This window comes from Phyllostomus hastatus, unplaced genomic scaffold, assembly GCF_019186645.2.
Source record: "Phyllostomus hastatus isolate PE091 unplaced genomic scaffold, TTU_PhHast_1.1 phas_contig_148, whole genome shotgun sequence".
In the NCBI taxonomy this organism is placed as follows: domain Eukaryota; kingdom Metazoa; phylum Chordata; class Mammalia; order Chiroptera; family Phyllostomidae; genus Phyllostomus; species Phyllostomus hastatus.
In genome coordinates, this window is record NW_025333607.1 from 14,905,678 (window position 1) to 14,919,928 (window position 14,251).

The 14,251-nt window shown below is 53.3% G+C and overlaps 1 non-coding gene across 1 annotated transcript; it reads right to left on the reverse strand.

Annotated features, from left to right (window-relative positions):
• Nucleotides 1-10,514: 10,514 nt before the first annotated feature.
• On the reverse strand, nt 10,515-10,638 carry LOC123805813. Its single transcript, XR_006783382.1, has one exon. It is a non-coding gene; the product is annotated as a U6atac minor spliceosomal RNA (small nuclear RNA).
• Between the last annotated feature and the right edge of the window lie 3,613 nt (nt 10,639-14,251).

Genomic DNA, 14,251 nt, shown 5'->3' on the forward strand with positions numbered 1-14,251 from the left:
AAGTTGTCATTCGATGCGAAGGCTAACTTTTCTGGACTTTTAATCAATAGGAAACTGTCCCCTTCTCCTTTTAGTGCCTTTTGACCCTAAATTCCATTGTATCTTATATGAATACTAGCTTATTTAAATTAAATTTAAAAAATGTGAAGAGTGCCCTATTCCCATATTTCAACCTTGAAAAAAGTCACAGGCATATCAGAGGAGTTGCCTTTCGGTCTGGTTTTCCCCAGCCCCAGAGTTGCCCTCCCAGATGCCAATGCTGCCAGTGGGTTAAATACATACCTGCATCTGGGCAGGGGCACGGGGGCTGGCCCACACACTCAGACAGCCATCCGAGTCCGTCTCTGTAGGCTCCTGCGCTGTGCACGCAGTCTGGGGATGCACGTCCTCACCTTAGACCCGAAGAGCGTTTCTTGTGATCTGCCCACCTCGGCCTCGTGGTCTAGGGAAGCCCCTTTGCATTCGAGGACCACTGTCTTCTAGCCTGTTGGTAGGAGGGGAGGAAGCGGTGGATGTGCACGTGTCGACATAGGTTTGAGCCTCGATGTAACCCATCCTGGAGAGGTTTGCAGGGGCTAGTCCTGGAAATGCCCACACAGGAGACTTTCCGACATTTCAAGATGCTGGGACTCGATCAATGAATTGATCAATCAATCAACTGCCAGTTTTCACTTATACTATCTTAGTGCGCATAATTGTTATAGACACAAGCCAGCTCCCACCCGTGGGGAGCCTAAAATTTAGATGCAGTTAAAATATTTATGAAATAAGTAACAACATGAAAAGCATAAAATCAGGTGTATATTTCAGGGCGATCTTGTTGGTCTTAGAAAAGTGCTATTGGGATAGTTTATACGTTAGATAGACAGATAGAATATAGTTATAGAAATATTCTATATACTATATAGTATTATAGAACTCACGTGTATATATATATACACATAAATTTCATAGAACTATTATTTTTATGTATATTATTCAGATTTCCTTTTCCTTGTATATAGTTCAGTATTTGTTGATACCTGGAAAGCATAAAGTTATTTTAATAAAGAACATTTAAGTGATGGGATTAGCACTTTATATTTTAAGTAGAATTGCTATTTTTAAACGGGGCCTTTCTATCTCTAAATGGGGCATTCTTTCCCGCTGACCATTCCTTGCAAAGAGCACTTAAAACGCCCCGTGGCGTTCATGGGAATTGCACCCAGCTCAGGGTTCACACTAAGCAGCCACATACAGTTGCCAAATGCTTCTTTGTATCCCAGAGGGAGCCTGAACTCTTCTCTCTTTCCTTAACCACTTTCTCCATCTTTCCGGCATCATCCCTCTCGTAGTCCCGTCTTTTCCTTCGCTCTCCCCCACTCCCCTTCTGTGTTCTCTCCACAATCCTTCTCCCCGCGGGTCTGATGAAGTTATTCCCAGCAAGTGATCGGGACCAGCCCTCCTCCTCGGGCCTGGCTCCTGAGAAATTCGGTGGTCAGGTCAATGCCTCTCTGCCTATTTTTACTCTCGTGTTTGTCCGGCGTCTGACGTGGTCCATCAGTCTCTCCAAAGGCCCATTGTCCGGCACTTCAAGAAGAATGTTGTTATATTGACTGTTAGTGCGTCAGCCCGGCTGTCTCTGGAGGAGCTCTTGGATGAAATTAGATAATTTCCATTAAGAGACTGTGCATTATTAGTCCCTGGTGCCAAACTGGAGAATAAGCCAAGATGACTATTTCTGGCCTGGCTCACCTCAGGAAGGAACCTTCTCGACTTTAATGGGATTTTGCTATTGTTGGTTGCCTTCTGTTTGGCACCGGGCCAGCCCAGGGTTGGAAATTGTTTAGAAAGCTGCATGAAATATAATAGAACCCCAGCCATTTGCTGAGGCACATTCCTCCACAATGTTTATTTTGAAGAAGGGGGGAAAATATATTGTCCTTGGCAGACAACAATTAAAAAAAAAAAAAGCAGTAACTTGAATCTCTGACCATATGCTTCTTATTACCAGTTGTGTTTGAAAACTCCCTGTTGGTATCAGAGAATTTCACACTGAAGTGATAAATCTCGTGTAATATTTATAAGCATCTTCATTACAAGAAGATATTTAAAGTCGCCGCCGCCTTCGAGGCCGAGGCTCTTTGGGCTGGCTGGCGGGCGAGGAGGGGATCTGAAAGAACATTCCAGGCTCACTGCAGTCCCGGTCTGGGCCCAGATGTCAGGTCCACAGGATTTCTCTGCCCTGCTGATCTACTTAAATCCCTTCTCGTGCAGCTGCAGGGACCAAGGCGTCGTGAGTGGGTTGTGCTCTTGTTTAAAGATTTTATTTCTCTTTCTTTTTAGGAAGAAAGAAAGGGAGGGAGAGAAACATCCGTTGCCCCAACCAGGAACTGAGGCCACATCCTAGGAATGGGCCCTGACTGGGAATCGAACTGGCAACTTTTTGGTTTGCAGGACAACTCCCCACCGACGGAGCCGCACCAGTCAGGGCCGCTGGCTGTGCTCTGAGCAGAGGTGATCACTGAAGCAGTGGAGGATGGGGGGAATAAACTTCTCTTCAGTCTTGTGGACGTCGTAAAGATCAGCGTTTGGTCAGAATGCTGGGTTGTTTTGTTTGTTTGTTTTTGTTCTGGTTTTTCTTGAATAAAAGCTGGTTCGCCATCAACGTTGTCTCTACTTTGGCAGTCCTGCTGCATAAACTGCCTAAGGGTATGGAAAGGTTGGACATTTTTAAAGGGGACTGAAATCCCTAAATTGCTTTCTTACAGATCTGCTGAGTGTCGCAGGCTCAGCCGTCTGTCATTGTGCAGTAAGATATTGGGCTAAATGTCTACACGTGGCAAGGGTAAAGTGAACTAGACCAAGCCAAACAAACGCTGAGGTGGAATGCCCAGAGACAATCCTTGAACAAGCCATCCAGTTCCCCTTCTAACGGTTGCTCGGCTGAAGTGAAATGAAGGTTCCCAAGGCTGTTTGGAGATAAAAATCTTCAGGCCTAGCAGCCGATTCCATCCATTACCATTTGGATGTCCTCAGGCGTGTTGCTTCCTTCCCGTTATTTGGCGTTGACCTTGGCCTTTTCCTCTGTAGCTGTTTCAATAAATAATGTGAACAACTAAGTCTTGACTGCCCATGACGACGGGGGAGAGGGGACGCAGAGATCATTAAAAGCTAATAATCACCATATCAACTTTAGACATACTTGTCGTCTTTCTCCCATGAAATCTTTCCTCGGAAATGCTGACCTGTGGCCAAAAGTGACCAGTGACTGGTGGATGGGCCTGGCAAAAGAGGAAATGGAGGCGTACAATTCCAAGTGCACGCAGCTCACACACACCGTCTGCCCCGGGGCCTGGCCTACATGATGGGCCAGGAAATCGAACCTGCGATGCTTTGGTTCACAGCCCGCACTCCATCCACTGAGCTACGCCAGCCAGGGCTCCAAATCAGTTAATTCTGAGTTAACCCAAAGGAGAGGATCTTGAGTGGATCTTACTTAATCAAGTAGAAGACCTCACAAGGAAGACTAGGCCCTTGCCCAGGGAAGAGTTACTCTCCTATCGGCCTCAAAGAAGCAAACATCCGTGGCATGAGCCGGATCTGGAGAGGGGCAGCATCTCGGAGTCGAGAGGTTTGACACCTGCGAGGAACCGAGCGAACTCTGCCAACAACGGGGGTGAGCTTGGAAGCGAAGCCTGAGCTCCCGATGGGACCCCAGCAGGCCAGCCTCCGACGGCAGCCTGGGAGACCCTGAGCAGGGGACCCAGCTAGGCCGTGCCCGAGCCCCTGGCAGCGGAGACTGTGAGACGGCAACGGGTCTTGTTTCAAGCCACGGGACGTGTGGGGATTGGTTACACGGCGTTAGATGGTAGTGCCGCTGCCCGGTGGACGGCCTGACCAGCTCTGAAATGCCAGGAGCTCTCTCTGAGGCTTGCGACTGACGCAGGTGCACCGCAGGTGACAGCTCCTCCGTGGGGCAGGCCCGCTGTGGGCTGGAAGATTTTTCAGGGTCCGTGACTGAGGCCCCCCAGTGGCCTTCAGCTGGGCGTGACCGCCCTTCCTGGGGTTTCTGAGGCCCCGACGAGCATTGTGGGTAGTGGGGGGAAATGACATGTTTTGAGGCCACACTTGCCCGGTTTTGAATGCCCTTTTTGATTATTTATTAGCCTGTCACTCGGCCAAGTCACTTATACCCCCTGAGTCCCGGATTTGTAAAACGGGGATGAAGATACACTGTTCAGAGTTACTGTGAGCAGCAGATGAATTATCTGTGCGAGGCACCTTGCCCGGAGACTGGATTATACTGCGTGTACGGAACGTGTTCATTTCCGCTCAGGCTCAGCCCACGTGACAGCAACTGCCAGCTCCGATTCCGGCTCCGCTGCTGGCCGGGCGTTACTTACGTTCTCTCCGCCTCTGTCTCGTCGTGAGTCAGATGACAACAGCATTGGCGCTTATTGTATACAGTTAGTACGAGGCTAAAACAGTCCAAGTAAAGCACTTACCACTCCCACCGCACATGGGAGCATTAGTTTGTATTATCATCATCATCATCATCACCCCACCCCCAATTCCCAAACTGGAATCCATCACTCCCTTGTCCGTGGCCTCGGGTCTTGGCCTGGATCTCTAAGGTGACCCCTCTGGTATTCACAAACACCTGGGCTGTAAGAAGTTACGTGCATCCCCTTCTCTCCCATCCCATCGTTTGCTTGTGAGGACAGACGCCGTGACTAACTCATTTCTGCAGCCCACCAAGGCCTCGTCCATGACCTTCCACGTCCTAGGTGATGCAGAAGGACTGGCTTGACTGGGTGTTCACTGACTTGAACAGAACCGCTGTGAGGAGCTAATTGTGGAATCCCCCCAACAATAACGACTGTACAGAGTCACTTGGTCCCTCCTTCTTGGTAGGTCAAGTCAGCCAAGATCCACGGGTCCCTGGCCTTGCTTGGAAGACGCCTACCTCGGGAGCTGTCTATACTATTCGTCCATCAAGCAATTGAACATTGATTTTCCTGGGCGCACGTCTAGCTAATAGATGCCATGCAATCAAGAGGTAGAAGACAGGTTCCTGCCCTCAGAACGCTTCATGGGGGTCCCGGGAAACACCACCCCCTGGACCGGGAACTTCTTTCCACCACTCAGGACCCCTCCCTCCGCGCTCAAGGTCTGCTCTCACCTTTGCCTCTGAACTCAGGAGAGACTCTGAGGACAGCTGCTCCCCATCCGCAGCCATGTGACCCCCCTCCCCCCGGAGTCAAGGCCCAGGACTGCCTCCCCTCCAGGCGGCCCTGCCTCTCACGCGGGGATATTGATGGGGACCTGCCCGGCAGGGCGGCGGGGCGCGAGGGAGGGGCCGGAGCAGAGGGCCCGGCTGCCTCCGCGGCACTCCATTCATTTTCCGGGGAAAACAGCTCCGGGGCCGGCTCTGAGCTGGGAGGGGGCCGGAGAAAGAAGATAAAGCACGCCTCGCTCGCTCGCTGCCTCGGCCTTTGTTTTCCATGAGGACCCACGATCCTCTCACAGCACATTCGTCATCTGCTCTTCTGTGGCCGCTGGGGCATGTGCATTGTCCCCCGCTCCGAGGTGTCTGATAAGGATCTGGCCGAGTGGCCGGAGGAAAATCCGCTGTTCAACAAAGGCGCCCGCCATGGTGCCCCGGGCACTTCAAAGCTCACACAATGTCTTATTTTTATTATTTTTTCTTCCCTCCCCTCCCACCCCCCCCCAAAAAAAATACAAACCGTGTGTTTTGCAGCCTAGACTGTCTGTGGGAAAACATAGGTCTCATTAGTTGCATCCGGAGCAGCTGACACCCGACAAAAAGAAAGAGTCATCTGGGCTAAGATTTGTCTAAATTCCTTTTTCTTTACGTGGTGTGTACAGCAGCACTGATGAGACCTCGCTGCAGGCCTAGCGGAACCCCGGGGGCCGGATGTCCCCGGGAGATCATTCCGGACTTCACGGGAGCTCATCTGTGCTCCTCCGTCGGTTCGATGGATCTGAGCACTGGGGCCGGGGTGAGCGCAGTGGAAACGGCCTGCGTTCTCCTAAAGGTCCCGCGGAGTCCACCAGGCGCTACTGAGAAGGACAGTCCCAAGGGCCCCCCGCGAGGGGCGGGCAACGAGTGCCAAGTTCAAGTGGATGCTACACACCACCCGGGACAGTACGCAGGGCAATTTAGCAGATCCAGTTAATCCAAGAAAGCTGAGAGCACATTGCGGACTCCGGGAGTGAAGAGGGAATCCAGCAGGTGGCGAGGAAGTGTAAATCGAGGGAAATGATAAAGGGACTTCCTGCTGTCCATTCCCAGAAGCAGAACTAGTAGGGCAAGCTCAGCAAAACGTCGTTATGCTGGATTTCTGTCCTCTCCAGCACTACCCAGGGACTGAGCACAAGCCCCGCGGTGGCCGTGTCCCTCCCTGTCACACCGCGTGGGCCTGGGCACCTCTTCGAGACTTCTTCCCGACAGACTCAGGCCCTGGAGGCCCTGAATCCTCGGTCTGGACGTTCGTAGGAGGAGTGGAGATGCGTGGGGAGCTGCAGGTGGACCCGGGAAAACTGGGGAAGGATCTCTGGAGTTCAAAAGCCCCTAGAAGTGCAGTGCGGTGAATGAGGTGGGGAGAGGGGTAGGGTAGAAAGGGAGGCTGGCCTGGGGGAGAAGAGACCCTTATGGATACCTCGATTGGCTTCACCAAGGTGATCGCTGAGGACGAGGAAGGCCTTGTCGCCTGAGGAAGGAGAGTTTCAGTCGACAGACTCGGGAGTGCGGGGTGAAGTGCCCGTTTGCTGTGGTCCTCCCAGGAGAACCAAGGAATGTAACCTGATCCCTGAGGTTCATCCCCGCCCTTCCCAGGTGGAGAAACTGAGGCTCAGAGAGGGGAAGGGCCCCGGCGGAAATCACATAGCAAGGTCAGGAGCAAGGTCAACCGCTTCTCTCTGTTGCTCATTACTACAGCAGAGAAATAAGGAGAATGCGGGAGAAAAGGCAGGTGTGAGGAGACAACGGGGACATTTGGAACACGCGCCCAGCTTTTAGAATAATCAGAACTTTGAGGTCAGAGGGGTTCTTTTATTTTTCTAAGAAAGAGATGTGTTTTTATAATCCTCCTTCATGGCTGGTGGGAAAAAAAGCTCCTCAAGTCCCTAAGGACTGTTAGGAAACCCTCCATTACACTCCAGTCTTCAGATCTGAGTCATCGTAAGTACAATAAACGCTGCGAGTGTGTTTTTCTCTTAGGGTTTCTCTTTTGGCCGGTCACGTCAGGCGTGCGGAGGGGGTGGGCAGTGGGAATGGGCAAAGGTTCCGAGCACAATACACAAACACACACATGGGGGCGGTTTCGCAGCAAGCGTGGCCTCTCTGTGTGCAGTCGAGAAACCCCACCTGCGTCCTTCCGGAGGAAGAGGGCTCTGGGGCCAGTAGGATTGGGCCGGGGTGGGAGTAGGAACGGGTGTGTGCTCCCTCTGTGGCAAGGCTTTCCCCACCTCCGACCCCGGCCACCAGCACCCCCTTCCCCGGGCCGGGGCGTCACCCTTCAGGGCCCGGGTGAAATGTCACTCTGACACCCGGCACTTCTGCATTGTAGCACGCGTCACTCTGCAAACACAGGCATCCCCCGCTTTCTGAAAGTCTGCATCATGCTTTTTTGTTTATCCTTGCCCGAGAACAAAGGTATGGATTTGAGAGACAGAGAGACAGAGAGAGACATTGCTGTGACAGAGAGACTCAATCAGCTGCCTCGGGTATGTGTCCTGACTGGGAATCAAACCTGCAACCTTCTGGTGTATGGGATGATGCCCCCAGCCAATGCAGCCACCCGGCCAGGGCTACCTTTGTTATTTTTTTTTTCATTTAAATTGTTTAAATTAAACTCCAGTTGGCATACCACATTATGTTAGTTTCAGGTGTACCACCTAGTGCTGCAACATTTATATACCTTATGACGGAACCATCACGCCTTTGCTTTTGGGGAAGACCTCCGTTGACCTGAGTTCGGTAACCTTGAGACATGGAAGAGGATTTGTGCGTTTACGAAACAAGGCGAGGAGTGAAAATTCCGTTCGGCGTTTGCTTTGCATGGGCCATTAGCCCCGCAAATGCCTTGAGAAGCGAGAGTGGCCCCCGGTTCTATCACCCGTACCTGCCGAGCGACACCTGTACCTGGGGCACCGCCATCACCGTAGGGTCCATGCGGCGCTGTCATCGTCATCCCTGTTACACGCGTGTCTGGGAGGAGGCCCAGGAAGGTTAGGAATCCCGCCCCCGGTCACACAGCCAGAGCTGGGAACAGAGGGGCTGCTTTCCCCTCCACCCACCCCCCTGCACCCCCTCGCCCAGCTCTGAGGTCTTACCTCTCCCCCGAGGGAACTGGCTGGCATGGCTCTGGAACCAGGAGCACTGCCCCCTGGCGGGACACTTGCATGGGTCCAGTCTCATCACAGTCTCATCCACGTGGATCCTTCCACAGGCCGACAACCCTTACTAAGTTCTCTTGACCTGTGACCCGACAGTGACCCCAACGTTTGGCCTCTGCCGTGTGCGGTGGTGCTGCGCGTGTACATGGACTCTTGGCACCGGGGAGAGGTGGGGGCTTGTGGGAAAGCCGACCACTGCAAGTTCACTGCCAAGGGTCGGGAGCCAGGAGCCAGGCCTGGTTTCCAAACCCAGCCCTTAGGCTGTTGTCCCCAGAAGAGGCGACCTCGGGGGCGGGAGGGGGGGGTACCTCAGTGCTGAGCACTACACAAAGGGGCAACAAGGGAGGAAGCCAGCGAAACGGCCTATCTCATTTATTTATTTTTCCTCCGCCGCGTCCGTCCTCTCGGGCTCCTCCGACCTCAGGCGCCCTGCCTCTGGTTTCGCGGCCACTTTCCGGCTCCCCCTCCCAGCCTCCCACACGAGCGTGTCAGCCCCTCCCCGCTCCCCCCAATCGCTGCCCAGACCTGGCCGGGCGCTGCATCCGCCACCGCACGGGGTTTCCGCGGGAGATAACTGCGGAGCCCAGTCCCTCCCCAGCCGCCCCTCCTCTCCTTGAGGTTGTCTCCTGACAGCAAGCGGAGAGCTCTGAACTCCCCAAGACGGTGACTGTCCTTAGGTGTTTGGCTTGCACCCACAGCTGACCCACAACAGCCCTTGGTGTGGAAGCAACCCCTCTGGTCTTTCAAGGGCGCGGTTTCTCCAAGGGGACAGAGGGGAGACAAGGTCCCAGGGTTGATTTTCCAAGACAGGTCGCTCACTCACCACTCTCTAGTCTGAGGATTGCAGGGAGGGACCCGCAGAGGCCTGGGCAGGCCTGGGCAGGCCTCGGCAACCAAGGTCCCACAGGAAGGGGACCGGGCGCCCGGCGCCCCCTGGTGGCCATCCCCGCAGCTCGGGCAGCCAACGCGACGCATTCCGGCGCCGCAGCACAGTCGGGGCAGCACTAGACACGTAGCTGTGGCGCGTTCGGAAAAGCACGCAAGGCGCCAGCTCAGTGAACTTTCACAACGTGGACTCACGGGGGTCTTCGGCGCAGACCAGTAACGGGACATCTCCCGCCGCCAGAGCCCTTTCTTCTTCTTTAAAAAAACAACAACAACAACAACAAAAAAACCCTCCCCTGAGGATATAGTCATCGATTCCAGAGAGAGGACAGAAACCCAGAAACATCCATCTGCTGCCTTCTCGCATGCGCCCCAGCCAAGATCGAACCCGCAGCCTAGGCTGTGCCCCGACCGGGAGTTGAACCCACAAACTGCCGGGTTCTGGGACGACGCTCCAGCCAACTGAGCCCCCGCAGCCAGGGCTGGAAGCCCTTTCTCGGGTCCCAACCCGGCCACTGCCCCCTCCCCCCCAGCCCAGCCCCCCGCAGCCACTGTCCCCACCCCATCCTCACCCGAGACCGATTTTGCCTCCTGGGGTTTGCACTGAAGGAGCCAGATTCCACCGAGGCGCGGAGGAGACTTTAGTTTTTCTTCTCCGACTGGATCTGAGGGGCGGGCGGTGTGCTGAGGCTGACCTGGGGGTGCTGTTTTATTTCCACCCGCCCGGACCCCTGCCTCCTTAGCACCACGTGCGCTGTGAGGAATTTGGGGGAAGGGGTTACCTTTGTGAGGAACTCAGCAGCGGGCAGGATGCCAAGGTGCGGGGTGGGGGGGGTGCGGGGGCAGGGAATGAGACAAAGAAGAGGGGCACTGTGAGGCCATGGGGCCCCCACAAAGGTAAGGCCTCCAGGGGGGCCGCCAGGTTTCCGGGAAACTGAACCCCATGCTGACATTTTGCCCAAAGAGGGAGAGCAACGCATCCCGCCTGCTCCCTGCCACACCCTCGCCTTCTCTGCTCCAAACAGGCATCGCGCAGCAGAAGTGCCCCGTGGGCCACAGGTGCCACGTCTGTTTCCTTATTGCGGTTACACGCACGTGACATGAAATGTGCCAGTAGCGACAGGTAGTGCATTCGCAATATTGCGCGACTACCACCGCCGCCGTCCAGACCCAGGGTATTTTTGTCACCGCGGAAGGACACGGCACAGAGCAGTCGGTCTCCGTCCTCATACCCACGCTTCGATGCCACCTGCTAGGTGACGATGCCTTGGCCACCTGTGTGCTGTCGGGGCCGAGGGCCTTTTCCACCCTGGGCAAGAGGGCGGCTCAGCTCCTCCCCCTACACAACACCCACGCTGCAATTGTAGACCTGCCCATACGCACGTTCGAAAGATAAAAAGGAACAGATGAAATGAATCCTAATAACTCCTTTAACCCAATTTATTTAAATGGGTATCATTTCAGCATGTCATCGTGAGCAAAATAATTGTGCGAGTCTTTGAGATCGGGGGTGTGTTTCACACACACAGCGTATCTCGCTCCGGACCAGCCACGTTTCAGCGCCGCCACCACCCCCCACACCCGTGGCTACGAGCTGCCATGTGGGACAGTGGGGCTTCACCCAACCCGCAGAACTCGACCACCTTTCCGAAGGGTGATCGTCACACCCGCAAGCATTCCGAGGCTATGATCTAAACTATCACCTTCTTTCCTTAATTATAAGAGTTAATTCTGTGTAAACCATACAGAAAATAATCACCCACCCGCGCCAACACAAGGGAGAATGTAATCACCTTTTAGCACTCCGTATGTGACAGCCTCTCTGTTGCTCCTTTCTCATCCCTGCACCACAGGGTGGCATCACCACCACTCGGGGGGGAACTGTGGGCCAGGGTGACAGACAGCTCACCAGGGGAAAGCATGAAGCATGAAGCTTTCCCCAGTGTCAGGGGTGTCATCACCCGGGACCACCGGCCTGACCCGGGTGATAAGGGAGTTGCTGACCTAGCTCGTGTCCAAGATTTCCTCCAGCCCCAACATCCCAGGGCGCTAGGACCCCGCTCACACCCTCCACCCGGCAGACACACACACGGCGCAGTCTCCAGCTTCCCCCACAGCACAGGCTGCGAAGGGCCAAGTTCACCTCTGCGCGGCCTTGCTCACTCACTGGGAGCCCCCGAGCTCGACAGAAGAACTTTCATTTAGCACCCACGCTCAGAAAGAAGAAAACCGAGCTACACCCTGACTTGGTGTCCAAGGCTATAAAAACATTTTTTTTTTTACATTCCCAGCAACTTCCTGCCACAGTGCCCCAAGGAGAAAAAAAACGTGCCGTTTCATATGTTTATAACAGCACCTGATTTAATATTGTACAGTTTTGCTTCGTCACAAACCAGAGCAGATACTTCCAGATTGATGACATCCCTCTAGGCAGAAACCAAAGGAATCCTAGTTACTCATGCGGCCATTCCACTGCCCCAGGAGTAAGTAGCTTTATAATCCTTTGGGCCCGAAGATGCCTGAGAGACAGGTTATTTTCGAGAAGGATTGGAGGTTTTAAAGCTCTCAAGGAAGCCTGAAATCCATCTTTTCCCGTTCACACAGGGAGAGTTTCCTCTGAAGCCTGGCCGGGCGGTGGGGAGAGAGAAGAACCAGTTGGCACGATGCATCTCCCCGGGCTCTTCGAGAGCGAGGTCATCACTCCCCGGCTTTCCAAATCCTGACCTTGTCTCAAAAATAAAACAGCACGCAAAACACCACGCCACTGGCTCTCACGTTCTTCACGTCGCTAAGACTGTGCTTTGAGCCTCTCATTGGTGGATTCGTGAAAAGATGCTGATTGATTTTTTAAAGGAGCAGATATTCTTACAAAGCATCCCTTCTCATGTATCCACCCCCACCCCTCCCCCCCCACACACAGGCATTTGGTGCAAATTTGTACACAGCTGTTAAGCCCCGAGCCTGGCCTCTTCCTGGCTCATCGATTCAGGATTAGCTAATGATGGGGCAGTTGGCTCCGTTGCTTGGGCCCCGAAAGGGGGTCCCGAGGACCCCCGAGGGGTAAGGGACAGGAGTCTGGATCAGTGTGAACCCCTCACCCGAAATTGGCACGCCCAGGTTTAACCAAGATGTACTCGAGCGAGCTCTGTTTTTCTTTAAAAAAGCCAGGATTAGTCACGCCGGTATTTCCACATCACTAAAGAGAATGTCAACACTACATTGAGGTAAGAATGTGTGTGTGAGAACTTGATGTACGGAAAATCAGGGGAGCATTTGTTTAGAACGGCTGGGTCCTTATAAAACATGGGAACCCTTGGGTCTCGCTGCAGACCCGCTCCAGGACGGCTGGGCGTTGGACACAGACACACCCACGTGAAACACGGTTCCCAGGTGAGCCGTGCACACAGCGCGGCGAACACACGCCAGCCTCAAAGTTCCCCCCACGGAGTCATAACTGAAGGCTTCAAAACAAGATTGTTGGACTGAACCAGTTTCTAGTGGAGGATGGTGCCGCTCTTTGAATGAACGCTTTTTTGAAAGTTTTTATTTATTGATTTGAGAAAGAGAGAGACATCGATGAGCTATTCCACTATTTATGTATTCACTGGTTGCTGCTCGTATGTGCCCTGCCCGGGGATCAAACCCACACCCTTGGCCCAGCGGGACGACGCTCTAACCGGCTGAGCTACCCAGCCAGGGCCTGAATTAATCCTTGCCAACTTATTGGCCAGGTCGATGGCTTTAGCAGCTGTGGCCAGAAGCCAAAAGCCTTGAGTTCTAATTCTAGCCCATCGCCTTTAACCTGGGCGCGTCCCTTAGTTTTATCAAACCTCACTGACGGGAGTCATGCACTTAGGGAGACGTGGGGTTGTCATTCTGGAGCAGCTCACACAGGGGTTTACGTCACCCCACCCCCCGCCCCCGGACTGCCAGGGAGCTCAGACCGCACGCTGAGCGTGAAAGCCTACGGCAGAACTCGTGGTGGTGTCCATGCGCAGGCAAGGCACAATTCGAACGTGGACGTGGCTTTAGGTTTTTTTTTTAAAGTCTTATTTATTTTTTTGAGCTCAAAATATCTGTTTCATTACTGACAAAAGCTAGGCTGGAGAACGTGGCTTACGAGCATAGAAGCAGTGGAATTTCTAAGACGGGTCAGTACGGTACATTATGTTCTTCAAGGCCTCCCTGTAGTCCAGAAGAAAAACGTAGGTCCTCTCGCATTTTCCAAATCAGATGATTTCTGGCCTCGCTGATCGACAAAACCTGTCAGAGGCTGGGCAGTGAAGCCCAGGGAATCATACGGTCACCCTGAGAAGAAGACGTTCTGCCCTTGGACTTAACCCCCTTCGGAATATCAGATTGCCGGGGAGTCCCGACTCTGAAGTGAAACCCCCTTACAGGGGAAGGCCCAAAGGAGTTAAAACAAGAAGTCAAAGCCTGAAGTTAAAATCTCACCCTCCATCAAGATCAGCTTCAAAGACATCACATTTCAATGTCTTATCCTCGTTAGGCTGGGCAAGAAGAGTTCTTGATGTTCTGGGTGGGGTTTGTTTGTTTGTTTGTTTGTTTGTTTGTTTTCAGTGTCTGTGGTCTGAGCTGTAGACCCAGGAAGGGGCTTCAGAGTTTGGATGAATTCACCTCCAGGTCTCTCATAAGCCTCGCTTTAGTTCCTTTTCTAGTATTATTTTTTAATTGTGGTAAAAAAAAAAACCTTAAAATTTACCCTTGTACCATTTTTTTAAAAAATTTATTTATTTATTTTCAGAGAGGGAAGGGAGGGAGAAAGAGAGAGAGAGAGAGAAACATGAATGTGCGGTTGCTGGGGGCGGTGGCCTGAAACCCAGGCATGTGCCCTGGTTGGGAATCGAACTGGCAATACTTTGGTTCGCAGCCCAGGCTCAATCCACTGAACTACGCCAGCCAGGGCCCCTTGTAACCATCTGTAAGTGCATGTCCAGAGTAT